The 17334-nt window shown below is 38.3% G+C and overlaps 1 protein-coding gene and 1 long non-coding RNA gene across 2 annotated transcripts in view; both read left to right on the top strand.

Moving 5' to 3' along the window:
• Window positions 1-17334, top strand: part of CLIC4 (chloride intracellular channel 4) — a 76882-nt gene that overhangs the window by 263 nt on the left and 59285 nt on the right. The window lies entirely within an intron of this gene.
• The window catches only part of LOC139178607 (uncharacterized), a 28492-nt gene continuing 11169 nt past the window's right edge, over window positions 12-17334 (top strand). Inside the window, exon 1 of the long non-coding RNA XR_011562994.1 lies at window positions 12-17075. This is a non-coding gene — a long non-coding RNA (uncharacterized lncRNA). The remainder of the gene's footprint in view (window positions 17076-17334) is intronic.

The raw sequence follows: 17334 nt of genomic DNA, 5'->3' as shown, positions 1-17334 counted from the left end.
GTGAGCCCTCGCCGCCGTCCCGTCCTCCCAGAGCCGCCAACTGCCCCCGCCCTGCGCCCGCCTGGCCGCGGGGGGCGGCGTCCCCTGGGCGCTCCTCAGCCGCGGCGCCCCCACGCGGCGCAGGGCAAGCGGGCTGGAGCCGAGCTTTGCTCCCGCGCCCCCGGCCCATTGTCTTGGGCCCACCCGCGCCTTCCCGGCGCCGAGGCCGGTCGAGGGAGCCGGGGTGGGACCGGGACCCCAGAAAGCCAGCACTGAGGGGCGGGGAGGCGGGGGCGGGCACCGTATCCAGCCGCGGGGACCCCGGCGGATGCCTCACATCGTCCCGCGTCCGGGTGGGGCGAGCTTCTCCCTCCAGCCCCGCCGCCACCCCGGGGCCCCGGAGGCCCCAGTTCCTGGGACCGCGGCGGGGGTGGGTCCTGTCACCCCCCTCTCCCCAAGCCGCCGCCGGGGCGCCCGACCCCACCCCACCGCAGCCCTCGGCTCTCGACCCAAGTCCACTCCCAGCCCGGGAGGCGAAGCCTCAGCCGTCGTGAGCTGATGGACTGAACTTCTTTGAACGCTTTCTGAAAGAGCGTGTCACTCCGGCTGTAGGAAACTGTAACTTTAATTTTCGATTCCGTCTGAAAAAATGTTTTAAAAAGAGTAGACATTCCTGGGCCTCCGGAAAAGACCGAGATTCCCAACTTGGGTTTTCCTGTCCGAGGTATTTTACCACCATCTGGTTTCTTGTTTCTCAAGCGCGAGTGTTTTGTATGATGCAACATTTTGGCTGCTCCCCTCGGTGTTGCTGCCTCGGGAAAGATTATGTGCCCTTTTGTTTTGAAAGAAAAACTGACGAGGAAAGAATTCGTAACTTGCTTGGGCTTTAAAGGGTTGATTTTTTTCCCCCCTTCTGGTCTTTTCAGTTTTTATATCCTGGAACTACCATGTTTGTTGACAAGTACTACCTCTAGCCCTTTACTTTTTTTCTTCAGTGTTTTTCGTTTTCGCAAAGGAGAAAGAGAAGTTATGAACATCTGGATCCAACTGCCTCTCTCAAAACTTCTTTAAAATCCTCCACATTTTCTATCTTAGTCACTTACTTAAGCCAGCTCTCAGATTTAAGCTCTTAGTTGGAGAATTTAACAGATATCCGGAACAATTTTGTTCTTTATTTCCTGAGTTTTTATTTTAAAGTACAGAAGACATTTAGGTGTGTGTTTGAGACATGGAAGGAAGAAATGCTCTGCAGGTGATGGGAACAGTGTTTTGAGATTTTCAGTTATCAGTTTTAGAAGCAGTTGGATTCAGGGAACTGAAACAGCAGACAGGTATAGAACTCGCAGAGTATCTTCAAAGAGTCTGAGTTATGTGTAGTGGCAGATATAGTACTTTGAGATACAGAGAATGTAGGAAGAAATCTGAAATAAGAAAAAGGAAAAAAAAGAAAAAGGAAGAGGCCTGGAAGGCAGTATGGAGAAGGGAGAGGGGTGGGTCAGAGAGAAGTATTCAAAAAATTTCACTGAGCCAGAAATAGGAAGGAATTTCCATAAATTCAAGAACAGTGTGTCTACTGAAAACCTAAAAAACATGTTACTTAAGCATATTACTTCAGAAGTATCATTAAATTTACAGTCAGATAAAGGTGCTATCAGTACTGGCCTTTCAGCATTGTACTGGAGGTCTAGCCAATACAATAAGACAAGAAAAAGAAATAAAGGATGTGAATTACAGGCAAGGAGATCAGTGCTTAATGCCCTATTACTATTAATTTAACTCTTCAGTTAGGAGAGAGATGTGGTGCCTTGTTTCCCAGACTTGAGTCACTTGTATATATCCCTTCTTAATTTTCTGTATATTTCTTGAATTGGTATTATTTACTAAACCCAGCTCACTTTTTAAAAAGCATAAACACATTGCCCTAAGCAATAATGCTTGTGAAACTGGATTAGGTGTGGTGGTTATATTTCTTACGTGCATAACTATCTAAATAAATGTTTGTGAGCCATTTAAAAGCATCCTGCTTCTCAACAGTTGTAAGTCTCCGTCACTGGGCTTGGTGGCAAAGAACCAGGTTCAAGTCATAGTTCTGTACTCACCAGCTAGTTTAACCTGGGCAGGTTATTTTCCCTCTCTGAGACTTGTTTTCCTCTTTATCAAGTAAGAGGTGAAATGTTTTCTGCTGCCCCATGATTCTGCATAGGCAAAACTTTGTACTGATATAAATCAGGATAGCTGTTTCAAAGGGGGAAAAGGGGACAGGTAAGTTGTGGTAAAGAGTATTCTTGATTACCAAAATCTATGTGTGGGAAATGCCAGTGGGGAAAATACCCTTGTAAATAAAATTATTTTGAAAGCGGCAAAGGGGTGGAGACTGTGGTTGTCCAGTGTGGTGTGTTAAACACCTGAGTTTGTAGCAGGAAACTGTTACCTACACCTAAAGGAAATGAGTATAAACATGCTGCCTGTTCAGGTAGCATTAAATTTTATGGAAATAGGCTAGGACCTTACGAGCTAGTGTGACTAGACTCACTGCTACATTTTTTCCCCCTTGTTTTTGGAGTTGTCTGTTCATGAGCCCAGTGAATTCTCATTGCCTGTATAACAGCAGTGCTCCATTTTTGTTTACCCCAGCATGTACAGGATGGGGGGGTGCCCTTCCAACAGTAAAAGAGGCCTACAAAGGCAGTTATTCTCAAGAGTTAGGATGCCCTCTTTTTCCTACTCTAAGGGGCTGGTATGGATTTTGATACACTAGCCCTACTTGGGGACCACTGATTAATAGGGTGAAGTTCAAGCCCTTTAGCAAGGTCATAAAGTCTCTTATCTGCTGCCAGGTTTCTAATCCAATTTGTCCACTTACTAATTGTGAGTCCCAGAGCACATTGCTTAAACCTCTCTATGGCTCATCTGCATAGGTGAGATATTAATAGACCAACCTCATGGGATTCAATTAGTTAATAGATATGGTGATAATAAGCTTAGAACAATGCCTAGTTCTAAGATACTAGAAGTAAGTAAATAAGTAAATAAATGCTAGTAGTGTGTCATTTTGTATATACTTATTTGTGTATACATCTTCCCTACTTGAAAGGCAGTAAGTTTCTTGATGGTAAGGTCTGTGTATTGTTCTGAGTGGGTACCTAAGATGGTACCAAATAGTTGGAATGAGATTGTTTCCTTCTTTCTGAGCATTTTGGTGTTGATATATGTGTCTGACATGCTTTGGAATTGATGGCTACTTACTTTTTAGATCCTGATGGTCTGTGTCTCAAACCTCAGTCCTTCATTTGTTCAACTTTGCTTACCCTCCAGCCTCCAAAACTGTGTGGTTTTCTATTTTCCCTTCCATTTTTGGTACTTCTAGTCTTTTCATGTATCTGCCATATATTTTCCACCAGTATTTCTTCTTTGTTACATTCAGAATTTGAAAACTCAGATTTCTGTATGGGGTAAAAGTAAATACTGTGTTGATCAACAAAATGAGAGAAGATGAGAAGAGTCTGAATCTTTGGATTTTTCCTTTGCTTCTATATGCCTAACTCCTGTTGATTCCCCTGCTGCCCTCTCACCCCTCCCCCTGCTAGAATCTTTGGTATGATGTGATGATGTTTCTGATCTTGGGGAGGAGGATTCCCTTTGCAGAGTTTACTTTTATTGGCTGGAATGTGAAGTTTTTGGTGTTGCCATTTTGAACTGGGACACTCACTATTGGCAGTCATTCCTAAATTGCTAGAATTGGAGTGGTGTAAAAAGTTAATCTGGTGCAGAGTGGCTTAACACACAAGAATAATTGTTTCTTTTGAGGTATTTGGCAGAATTTTTAATGTGCGTGAACCCTGACTGCTTGGAGCCAGACTGCATGGCTTGAATCTGGCTTCTAGAGGTGTGTCAGGGAAGTTTCTTAAGTTCTTAGTAGTACCTCAGTTTCTTGACCTCTAATATTGAGATGATGAGAACAGCACAGTTTTATGGGGTTGCTGAGGGGATTAATTGGTGATCTATGTGTATTAATTAGGGTAATCTAAGCTTCTGTAATAAGTACTGTTATCTACCCCAAACAGTGGTTCAAACAAAATGGAAGTTAATTTCCTTTCTCACCTGGCAACCCAGGCAGGGTGTTCTCAGTGTTGACGGCTTTCCTCCTTAGAGTCATTTAGGGACCAATGCGCTTTTCAGCTTCTTTTCCCACCAGCCCCCATGGCATTGTCCTCTTCAGTTGGCAGAGCTAGTGACTGAGAAATCTGGTTGCAGCAGTTGGTGAAGAGTATGGAGGAGGCTCATCATAAGGGCACCAGGCTAGAACTTCTACCTGTCACTTCCTTTCCTTCTCCACTGGGGAGAACTATAATCACATGATTTCATCTAACTGCAAGGAATGCTGGGAAATATGATCCGGCTATATATCATCATATGTAAAGTATTAGGAATAGTGCTTGGCACACAGTAGAACAGTGGACACCTATTTTCATTCTTGATAATATATTCTTCTTCTTTTTTTGGCTGTGTTGTGTGGCTTCGTAGGATCTTATTTCCCACCAGGAATTAAACCCAGGCTGTCGGCAGTGAAAGTAGAGTCCTAACCACTGGATTTCCAGGGAATTCCCAATAGTGTATTATTCATAAGTACGAGCTTCCTTAATTGGATTCAGGATTTCGTAAATCCTTAAAATTACATCTAAAATTCTATATGAATCTCTTTTTCTGGGAATTAGGAACCATTGTTCTAAAAAGTAGATGGTGGCATTCTGATTGTTGAATATTAATTCGTATAAGAAAGATATAAAAGATAAGTTTGACCTAGATGATCCTTAAAGTCACTTACATCTGATTATCTGTGATTTAAAGCATTTATTGGAATGAAGTAAGTGCCTAAAACTGAGTTAGGTATTATGAGAAATATAAGAAATTATTAAGAATTTTCTATTTTTAGGTTTATAAATTTTATTGGAGAGAAAACAACAATACAGGGTAGTACGTGCTTAACGAGTCAACTGTGGTTCACATTAAGTTGGGCCAGGACAGATGGGTAAAGGCAGAGGAGTAAGCTTTGACTTGACTTTGAAAAAATAGCTATCATAACGGAATTGGGAATAGCCAAGAATGGGAATGTTAGGGGAGTGTGTGTGTGTTTTATAATTTTATTTATTTATTTCGGCTGTGCTAGATCTTCCTTGCTGTGAGGGCTTTTCTCTAGTTGCTGTGCGCGAACTTATTTCGGTGAAGGCTTCTCTTGTTGCAGAGCGCAGGTTCTAGGATATGCAGGCTTCAGTGGTTGCAACTCCCAGCCTCAAGAGCACAGGCTCAATACTCCTGGGATAGGGACTTAATTGCTCTGCATCATGTGGGAACAACCTTGGACCAACCCAAGTCTCCTGCATTGACAGGTGGATTCTTAACCACGGAGCCACCAGGGAAGCCCTGGGAATATTAGTTTTGACATCACTTGTAAACTCATTATGCAGGAAACAGTAGATAGATGATACTTTCAGAAGAAGAAGGAACCAGCAGTGATTCAAACTCTTAGTGCCAGGGAGACCAGTTAGTTAAAAGTTGAGAATGAGACTTTCAAAACCTAAGTCTGAGTCTCATTGTTTTCCCAACACTTCTCTACTTTTTGGATTGTTGTCTATTCATCAGCTTCTCAGCAGCATTTGGAAAGGTGCAAATGGATTACGGGCAGGCTCGCAGGGCAGGCTTTTTTTTAAACACAGACAAGTGAAATTAATTTTCTATAGGCAGTGATGCTGAGAACTTTGTTTTAACAATTGAACAAAAACTAACCCAACATCAAGACAGTGTTACCTTGGATGAATTGCTTTGACATTTACTTGAGATTTTCAGAGGGGAAAATTCAGGAGATAGAAATGAATGTAAAAATGTGAAGTTAATGGCAACACTATTTTGTTATGTTTTGTCTGAGCTGTTCCTGAAGACTTAACAGTGCTCCTCTTGGCAAAAGCCAAGGTGATAACTTTAAATGTAAAATTTCTGAGAGAAAGGGGCCCCAAATGGGTAACAGATGGGAGGATTCTGAGACAAGGTGACTGAATACATGAAAAGTCTAACATGAAGGAAGGAGATTGGTGGGAAGGATAAATTATGAGGTAGAGGTTAACACATATACACTACTATATATAAAGTAGATAACCAACAAGGATCTACTCTGTAGCACAGGGACCTATACTCAATATTATGTAATACCATAAAGAAAAAGAATCTGAGAGACTGTGTATAACTGAAGCACTGTGCTGTACACCTGAAACACAACATTCTAAATCAACTATACATCAATTAAAAAAAGTCTAATGGTATGAATAATAATAGGAAAGAGCAATGTGGAAGACCTGGCTGTCACTAAAAGTTAGAGCTGGTTTGGAAGGGTGCTTACAGAGATGCCTGGAAGCCAGTTAAATGATGGTGAGCAAGACTTTCCCATTTCCTGTTTGATCAGCAGTGTGGAACCTCAGTGTTCTTATGTCTCCTGACTAGGAAATTAGTGAGTCCATAAAAGGGAAGTTTGTTAGCCAGGGTGAAGAGTGTGATTAAGGCAGATTTCAGTCAAGTAGGGGAGTGAGTTAAGATGGGTTTGTCCATTTATAGGTTCTTGTAGAAAATGGAAAGGGAGTTTCTGAAGCAAAGTAACATTAAGGTCATGAATGCAAACTGTCCAAGTTTGATTTAATAGAAATCTAAATTTAATTCAGAGATCAGTTTGTGAATTCTTTTGGAAGTTTTAATCCTTTTGTCTTTTTGGTAACTTGACTTTATCCCTCAGTACTCAGTACCAAGAAGTGGTATACAGAATATCAATTAGCCTTATTTGGTTTGTTATTTTCCTTTATTTAAAACAGAAACCCAGGAAACTATATTAGTGTAAATTGATGAAAATAGCAACTTAATGTAGATAAATGAGACTATATTTTAAAGGTGTGCCAAAGATGGTCTAGGAGTATTTTATATTTTAATATCAATGTTTTAAAGAAGTAGTAATATTAGAGTCAGAGTCAGGTATTGACCCTCAGAGCATATATTTTGTTTTATAGATTTTTTGTTGTTGCTGCTTTGCTTAGAGCTGAAATACATTATGATTCTGGGCAAGAGGTATAACAGTTTTCTTACTTTTTTTGTAATAAAATTATTACTTCCAACTTTACAGGTGAGATAATTTATTTTTATGGAAAGAATTTTTATGGAAAGTTTTCATTATAAGAGAATTATAAAAATGTCAATCATCTGTAATAATTTATTAAATTTTACCATCATGTAGCATAGCTGTTTATTTGTATGTGTGAGAGAAGGAAAAACAATCTGAATAAATATTAGAGACTACAAAAGCAATTAGCTGAAAGTTGAAGTACTTAAGAACTTTTAAGAATATGTGAGTTCTGTGTATGTTTTCCTTAGTTAACAACCTGTTGCTTTATTATGGAGGTAGAGACCAGGTGGTAGATTGCTAGTGTGAAAGTTCATTAAAAGCTAAGGACAACCCAATTAGTCTGTTGTGCTGTGTAGGAAAATGGAAGAGTGGTAGCTGTGAGACCAGACTACATACATAGACTGACTGAGAGAAAAGAAGACAGTTAGACTTAAATGAACTTTTGGCCTTGAATATATGTATGCCCAAGACTTAACTGAAAAATTTGCAGAGGTATAAACTTATGAAGAGTGTGAAGTTTTGTATTATTTGATTTTCTAGGTTACAGAATATATTAGTTAACATGTGAAATGGAAGTCACACTCAGTCGTGTCCGACTCATTGTGACCCCATGGTCTATACAGTCCATGGAATTCTCCTGGCCAGAATACTGGGGTGGGTAGCCTTTCCCTTTGCCAAGGGATCTTCTCAACCCAGGGATCGAACCCAGGTCTCCCGCAGCGCAGGTGGATTCTTTACCAGCTGAGCCACAAGCAAAGCCCAAGAATACTGGAGTGGGTCACCTATCCTGTCTCCCAGCGGATCTTTCCGATCCAGGAGTTGAACTGGGATCTCATGCATTGCAGGTGGAATCTTTACCAACTGAGCTATGAGGGAAGTCGATATTAGTTAACATAGAGATCTAAAATTTTGATTTAGTGTTGAAGGCTTGTTGATCTTCATTAAATCAAGTAAAAACTAATGCTAGCCATCAATAACATAGACTTTACTGACATTTTTAATTATCAGCAGGACCCTTGATTGCAAAGGTATATAAAAAAAAATGACTCAGCATAAGTGGTATCTGTTTTAGTTTAAATATTGGCCCTAAATTTGAAAAATAATGTCATTTTTCTTCTGCTTCCTAGTGTATTCATCTGTGTGTATTATGCTTTTAAAAAAATGTTTCTTTCTAGTTATAAAACCAACAGTTATTTACTGTAGACAATCTGGAAAACACAGAAAAGCATCATAAAATAAAATTACTTTTGTCCCCCTTTTCTTAAAATGACTGCTGTTGCTATTTTGTTATATGTTCTAATCTTATTCATAAACTTTCATTAATTATTGTGACAGTTTATGTATAATGTTTTAATGTTCTTCATGCAGAATGCTTGGAAGAATGAAAAGTGAAACCCAATCTAAATTGAGTTAAGTGAGTTGGTTTGAAGAAAATTAACTTTATTTAAGTTTTACCAGAGAAACTCATATTGAATTTGGATTTATTTTCCTAATGGCACTAAAAGAACGTTTACCCTGTTTGATCTTTGCAGGAAGAAGGGAAGCTTTTAAGTTGTGAAATCTGCCAACACCTATAATTGCTCTCAGTATAGATATTGTTTAAGTGGTTTGAAGGTAGGCCCTCCTCTGTGCTCTTTGGGATATCCGTTCTGAAAAGTCTTTTTTTCTTTTTTTTTTTTTAAGTATTTTCCTCCTCAAGTTCTATCTATTAATAGTAGGCTGAGGTTTGCCCATTTTATAGTTGGAGACGTAAGATGCAGTCTTTGTCTAGGAACAGTCAAGCACAGTAAAGGGATCATAATAGAAGCAAACGTTGAATACTTTCCATGCACCAAGTGCTAGAAAGATAAAGGAATAAGAACAGTTTCCTTTGTTTTCAAGGAGCTTGCAAAACAGTTTAATGGACACGGGGTGAGTAAATGAGCCATGTTTGATGATGACATTTTCCATATAATACAGTGACTTTTTGTCTCATGTGCTTTTAAAAATCCAGTTGAATTAAGGTCTTAAGACACAATTTATGTGGCAACCTAAATGACAAAATTGACTTAAGAGATGAGTGAAATGTTTATGTTGTATTCTAACAGATGAAGGGTAGTTGGTATTACTGAATCTACCAGGTATTATATATTGCTAGTTTGAAGAAACTTTTATCCTTTTCTTCAATAATTGTGTTATATTCTGTAATTTTGCCTGAAATAAAACTGATACTTTAGTCATAAATTTTAAATGGATCCTACTTTCTCTAGCTGTTTATTGAATTAGATACAAACTCCATGATCTAGCATTTGTAGTCTTTCAGATCATGATCCCAACGTGTTTTCAGTCTTGTCCCCCCACTGCAGCTGCAGATATGTTATGTTCTAGCTGGATTGGTCCTCAGCATGCCCTGTACTTCTCTGCCTTCATGGAAGACTTTTGCTCTTGTTTCTTTCATCTGAAATATGCTAGCCTCTCCCCCTACCTCCAGTTTCTGCCTGCCAGAATAATATTTGTTATTTTTTCAATCAGTCATTTAACAAATACTGCAATACTGTTCTGCTGCTGCTAAGTCACTTCAGTTGTGTCCGACTCTGTGGGACCCCATAGACGGCAGCCCACCAGGCTCCCCCGTCCCTGGGATTCTCCAGGCAAGAACACTGGAGTGGGTTGCCATTGCCTTCTCCAGTGCATGAAAGTGAAAAGTGAAAGTGAAGTCGCTCAGTCGTGTCCAACTCTTCACGACGCCATGGACTGCAGCCTACCAGGCTCCTCCGTCCATGGGATTCTCCAGGCAAGAGTACTGGAGTGGGGTGCCATTGCCTTGGACTTGGATACACCAAAGAACATTATGGCATTCATATTCAGTTGAGGGAGGCATGTAGTAAATGTATGTCTACTGGTGATAAGTGCTGTGAAGAAAAATGAAGTGTAGGGAAAGGAGTGTGGAGAATGATAGGGGTGCTCTTTTTGATTTAACAGGACATTCTATTAAATCTTTAGCTCTGCAGAAAATAGCAAATACGGAGGCGAGGGCAAAAGCAGAGACTAAGTAGTGGCTGTCTGTAATTCAGGCAAGAAATGATGGTGGCTTGGGCTAAGGTGAGAAGTAGTCTAATCTGGATATATTTCTAAGATGGAGATCACAGGATTTCCTGATGGATTGGATGTAGAATTTGAGAGAAGGAGAAGATGATATCATGATAATTCACTGATTGGGATGCCTTTTTACTACAAGGAAGATCTGATTTGTAGATTTTAAAGAACAGATGCTTAATCTCACTGACTTAATTTTTCTGTTACATTTTCCAAATGCGTGAGATAGAAATGTAGAAGAGTATTTCATACTTAACTGAACTAATATAAATATTTATGAGGTGCTTTCTATGTGCCAGGCACCATTGTTCACTGCATTATGTCTATTAACTCATTTGATTCTTCTTCAATAAAATATTTGCTGAAAGAATATACAGAAGCTTTTTTTTTTTTTTCCCTCTGTTCCCTTGAATAGAGTTGATTCCAGAGGAGACTGGGGGGAAAAGAAGAAATAAAAAATCACATTACTGGGGAAAAGCAGATGCCTATTAAATTCACAGAAATCTTCATATAGAGAAGCCAGAGAAATAGGCTGAGAGTATAGTGCACATCATGGGGCTCAATTCATATTTGCAGTTTTGATTTAGTACCTCAAAATTGTTGTTACTTTAGATTGAAACGAACAGTTACCTTTTTTTCCTGGCAAAATAAAAAATTGCAGGGAGAGGCCTTGGCTGTGTTCTGGCCCTGAGTTTGTGGTTTAACAGCCGCTGGGATGAAGAGCTGCTGTCATTGTCCTGATGACTCAGCAGGGACCCCATGCTAGACTGTAGCGTTGCCTCTGTGTTACTTGCAAAAGTTCTTTCTATCCTGGGTAGTAGTTGAGATTCCAGACCCCAAAGTCAGAGTCAGAAAGTGATTGTTGACTTGAAGTATCATTTGTATTCCCTCTGTGGGCACTGAAATAGTCTACTTCAGAGTTGAAGATCATTAGGATTAATATTTCAAGTAAGGTAATTGAAGTGTCATTTGGAAGAATTTGCTGCTACAGGGTAGTGGTTAAGAGCCTAAGGCTCTGAAGCCATGTAGACTGTTTTAATCTTAGTTCCGCCTTTCTTCTGCCTGAGTGTCTCCACTGCGTAACAGTGTTTACTTCTTGGGTTTTGTGAAAAGTAAAAGAGTTAATATAAGAAAAGCATTTAGTGTCTGACACAGTTAACAATGTTTGCTTATTATCCCATGGACCTTTGGGAATGCTGAGTTAAGCCTGTCTGTGGTTACTTTATATGTTTAACATATCTGGTTTCAACCACCAGGATGTTACTATGAGAAGCATCTGCCAAGCTGTCATAGGTGGGGAGTTTTCTATTCTTTATCAAAAGACCAGGTTTAGTACAAAAAAAGATTAGTTCTGAACTTATTCCTGAATTTAACTTCAGTGAACCATGATCCTGTTGACACTTATTAGGTAACCAAAGGACAGTCAGGTGGACTCTGCCATCTTAGAACATCTGCCTCAGCAGCTCTTTCTGGACTTGGAGCTAAAGCTGAGAATCCATTATTATCAAGAGTGTTTTTCTTATTTTTTTATTTCTTCTTTATCTTTCTTTTCTTTTTGTGACAGCATAAAAAAAATAGAGATAATCTAAAACATATAGGATCTAGTGGTTCTGTAGAAGTACGTTATAATTATGGCTCTTGGTGTATACGTGTGTGTATACATATATGTGTGTGTGTGTGTTGCTCAGTCATGTCCAACTCTTTGCGACCCCATGGACAGTAGCCCGCCAGGCTCCTCTGTCCATGGAATTCTCCAGGCAAGAATACTGGAGTGGGTTGCCATTTTCTTCTCCAGAGGATCTTCCAAACCGAGGGATCAAACCTCATGCATTGCAGGCAGATTCTTTACCATCTGAGCCCCCAGGGAATCCTATATATTATATATATATATATATATATATATATATTTTTTTTTTTTTTCCCATTTAGCTCCCTGTGGTACTAAATTTTGGAGAAGGAAATGGCAGCCCACTCCAGTGTTCTTGCCTGGAGAATCCCAGGGACGGGGGAGCCTGGTGGGCTGCCGTCTATGGGATTGCACAGAGTCAGACATGACTGAAGCGACTTTGCAGCAACTTAGCAGCAGCTACTAAATTTCACTGTTCCTTGATTTTTATGGTAAACTTTGGCATGAATATAATTGATACATGATGTAAGGATCATAAAGTGACTTTGAAATACTTATTTTATAATGTTACAAGCTTCTTGAAACTACTTGATTTATTCCTATGCAAGACAGAGTACACTGGTACATGAAAATGAACAGTAGGTTTTTGTTTTCCTAACAATAGTCATAAGATGATAGATCGCTTTGAGTGCTTGCTGCGGTTCATGCACAGTGTGCCAGGCCCTGTAACTGTGTTAGGGAATTTAATCTTCATATAAACTCAGAAATAAGAACTATCAATACTGTTTAACACAATGAGGTTTAGTTCATTTCTTGTGTATAGTAAGAAATGAACCATTACAGGGCTGGTAAGTAGCAGTACTGGAATTTGTACCAGGCTCTTTGTAATTCAGAGAGGCTGCCTCTTAACCACTAAGAGCTTTTTTATTTGTTTGTATTCTTTTTCTGTATTTGAAACTTGAATTTTTAACTAAGTTTTGTTTTCACTATTCACTATTTTCAGTCACCCTGAAATATAAAAAAGAAAGAATTCAGAGAATGTTTAAGAATATTTCTAAAACACTAACCCATGGACTTGGATGGTTTTTAAATGAGTTTGGTGCTTCCAATTCTCTTGGTTAAATTTGAAGGAAGCTATAAATTTTCCATTATTTCATCTCTTTGCATTTTGGGGGTCTGGTTAATTAGTATTTTTAAAAGTACTTGAAGGGTTTATTGATAATCTTGTTGAGGAACTTGAACATCACATATTTGATTTAAGGATTGTTTTCCAAGTTAAAAGTTTCAGACAGTCCCAAGTTTAACAGAAATCACATACTAAATTGTTAGTTTTCCTGTTTTTTTTTTTTTTGACCTCTCCCTTCAGAGGAGCCTGCACTAATCTTTTCATTGTTGATAGAAAAAAAGCAAGGAAGTTTCTTTTTGTGGCGAAAGGAAATGGCTGTTAGTTCAGGACTTTATCCATATTAGGTATAAACTAAATATAGATGTGTAATCCAGGAGTGAAGTCACATCTATAAAGTTTCTTAAGCAGAGCCAATGACATCAGTTAGTGCTTTTGGATCTGGGTTTTTTTTCTTTCAATTTTTGTTGTTGTTGGACTTTTGGTTCACTAAAAGGTTACCAAACTTATTAGTTCTATGATCTGCCTTCCATGTCCCTTGAATTTTTTAATAAGGAATCTTTCTTTAAGCAAACATAAATAAAAAAAATTCTGCTTTGTCTGTAAGGAATAGTTGCTTATGCTTTTTTTTTTTTAATGGCTGCACTGCACAGCTTGCTGGACCTCTGTTCCCTGACCAAGGATTGAACCCTGGTAGTGAAAGCCCAAAATCCTAACCACTAGGTCACCAGGAAACTCCTGCTTATGCTTCTTTTTGAGGGGAGGTAATAAATATGTTAGTTTCTTTAGTTTCTTGACCCTATTGTTATTTTCCTATCTCTGTGTTTTTTTTTTTTAAACTTAGTTGCACCCTTAAGTCTTCTTTACACATATTTGTACTACACAGCTAGACTCGTGTCTTGTGTAAGAAATGTGTTTTACTTAGCATCTTCTTGGTTTAAGTCAGATCTCATTGTGGCCAAGTGGTAACAGGATTCTTCTGATTAGTTAGTTAGTACAAATACTGTAGCAGAACAGAATGAAGGAATAAATTTCCTGTTTCTGGCCAAAAGCACAAATGAGGACTTTTAAAAGACCCCCCAAAGAATTCTTATAAATGTAGCTTTTATGCTTCTTCTCAGAGCCCTTTGCAAGCATGCCAGCACATTCAGGCACTTAGCACTGTTCAGTGCAGCTGAAGAGAATGATCTACCTTATGGCATATCATCATTATAAATATTTTAAAATACAAACTAACTGTAAAAAATTTTATCTTAATGTGCCTCAGGGTTTTAGTTCATGAAACCAGTGCCCTCCAAGATTTAAGTTGAAATATCTTGTGAATCTGTTTCTGACTTGGTTACCCCCTCAGCGAAGCTAATCCTTTCCACTATCCGTCTGGAGCACTATGTGTATTTGCATATTCTGCCACTCATTGAGTCATTTTTCTTCATATCTTTGTTCCAGTTAGAATGTGAATTCCATGAGATCAGCGATCAAGGATTATTTTCTTCATCTTTTGTATCTCCTAACACAAATCTTGTTACATAGGAGATAACTCATTGATTCAGTAAATATCTATTAATGTTTTGGGACAAATTGGTATGTGTAGTCTGGGGATGGAAGCATATAAGAGAGTATTAAGCCTATTTCTGGTATTGTATTCTATATTACCTCATAGTAAAATACCAGAAATAAAAATAGTGTTCAGTTATTGAACTTGAGACTTGTAATTTGGGTTTTATGACTAAGCTGTTCACTAGATAGATAGCTGTTATTCTAAACTTAATAGATTGGTTTAGAGGGTGAGAATCTTCAAATTATATAACTGGAAGATCAGGTTTAAGTTGTTTTCATCTGTAAATCAGGTGTGGTTTCTTAGAAATGACGACCACTCTAGCTCAGATTTATGTTATGTACCCAAAGTAGACTTAGTCTTGAGTATTTGGGTCTAGACAGAGAGTTGAGACCTGAGATTTCAAAATCAGGTCCAGATAATTAAATTTTCATAATTGGAAGCAGTTTATTAGAAAACAGATATAAATGGAGCCAATAAAATTTCTTAGTGATAATGGGGGCAGTTTGCCAGAGAAGTGAAAAGTATTTCAGGAGTAACTTATTTGACCAGAAAGAATATATTGTATTTTTCAAATAAACTACCTGAAAGATAATGGGAAGATTTTGTTGTGTCTAAAAAAAAATATATATATATATAGAACTATTTTAAGTTCTATAGAACTGAGTTCTATAGTTCTTGTACTATAGTACAAGAAAGAACTATAGTACAAAAATATATTGTCTTTATAGTATTTAAGGAACCCATGCATTAAAATGGTAAGTAACTTTTCATACCTGCAATTTGTTGTTGAATATACAGTTTTAAAAGAAAAACTTATTTTGTAATATATTTTAATGAAAAATTTAAACATAGATAATCAGAATAAAATACCAGAGAAAGATTAATTCGTTCATGTGTTCATTGTGTGCCAATATTGTATAGTAAAATATTCTTTAGCATTTTTGTGACTGCAGTTTTGCATTGCTCATTATCACTATTAATCCTCTGTTCCTAGTCATTTAGAGGTCCAAAATTTAGCTCTTAAACAATCCTGTAGTGTAGTGAGCACTTGAAAAGGTGCTCAGCATCTCGAGTGATGAGAGAAATGCACATCAGAACTACAGTCAGGTATCACTTCACACTGGTCAGGATGGCTATCATCAGAAAGTCTCCAAATAATAAATGCTGGACAGGGTGTAGGGAAAAAGGAGCCCTTGTACACTATTGGTGGGACTGTAAATTGGTATAGCCACTATGGAAAGCAGTATGGAGTTTCCTTAAAAAACTAAGAATTGATCTACCATATGATCCACCAATCCTACTCCTGGGCATATATCTGAAAAAGATGAAAACTCTAATTTGAAAAGTTACATGTACCCCTAATAGCACTATTTACACTAGCCAAGACATGGAGGCAACCTAAATGTCCATTGACAGATAAATGGATAAAGAAGATGTGGTACATACATACAATGGAATATTCCTCAGCCATATAAAACAATGAAATAATGGCATTTTTAGCAACATGGATGGACCTAGAGATTATCATACTAAGTAAGTTAGAGAAAGACAAATATTCTATGTTATCACTTTATGTAAAATCTAAAAAAATAGAATCAATGAATCTATATATGAAGCAGAAACAGATTCATAGACATAGAAAACAAATTTATAGTTACCAAAGGGGAAAGGGAAGGGTGGAGTATGGAATAAACATATGTACACTACTGTATATAAAATAGTTAAGCAACAAAGATTTACTGTATAGCAAAGGGAACTATGGTCTTCCCTGGTGGTTCAGATCATAGAGAATCTACCTGCAATGCAGGAGACCTGGGTTTGATCCCTGGGTCAGGAAGATCCTCTGGAGAATGAAATGGCAACCTACTCCAGTATTCTTGCCTGGGGAATCTCATGGACAGAAGAGCCTGGTGGGCTACAGTCTGTGGGGTTGTAAGAGTTGACATGACTTCGTGACTAAAACTACCACCATCACAGGGAACTGTATTCAATATCTTGTAATAACTTGTAATAGAAAATAATCTGAAATATATATATACACACACACATAACTGAATTACTTTGCTGTGTACCTTGAAAAGTGAAAGTGAAAGTCAGTCACTTAGTTGTGTCCGACTCTTTGTGACCCCATGGACTGTAGCCTACCAGGCTCCTCTGTCCATGGAATTCTCCAGGCAAGAGTGCTGGAGTGGGTTGCTATTTCCTTCTCCAGGGGTGTGTATACCTTAAACTAATACAAAATTGTAAATCAACTGTATTTCAATTTTAAAAAAGGCAAAAATAAATAAGTAGGTCAAGAAAAAAAATACCCTGTGCTGTAATGTGTATTTTTATAGCCAATTTTCTGTGCATAACCATATCATGTAACTGTTTTTAAAGACCCTCACCTATCTCATTTATCCTCTGAATTCTTCATTTTCCTTTATTTATGTAAAGGAAATTTACATAAATTTACATTTATGTCTCTTAGATTCTTTGTGCTCACTTGTGTCCAACTCTTTGCAACCCCATAGACTGTAGCCCACCAGGCTCCTCTGTCCATGGAATTTTCCAGGTAAGAATACTGGAGTGGGTTGCCATTTCCTACTCCAGGGTAGGTTCTTTACAAAGGAAGAAATTTTTGACTCTACTGCTGAATGCTTGATGGAATTTCTAGTTAAAATTGCTTGGTCTTGGAACATGTTGATAAAGAGAAATAGCTCTTACCTACTATAGTTAGATAGTTGCTGTAAGCACAGACTGGGGAGGGAGGAGTGTTTTTTTTTTAACACTCATTGTTTTCTTCCTCTCCTAGGATTCTTTCTGTATATTTT

This window comes from Bos indicus, chromosome 2, assembly GCF_029378745.1.
Source record: "Bos indicus isolate NIAB-ARS_2022 breed Sahiwal x Tharparkar chromosome 2, NIAB-ARS_B.indTharparkar_mat_pri_1.0, whole genome shotgun sequence".
NCBI lineage: Eukaryota > Metazoa > Chordata > Mammalia > Artiodactyla > Bovidae > Bos > Bos indicus.
Note: the sequence above shows the minus strand (reverse complement) of the source record. Positions and strands in the feature narration are given on the sequence as shown.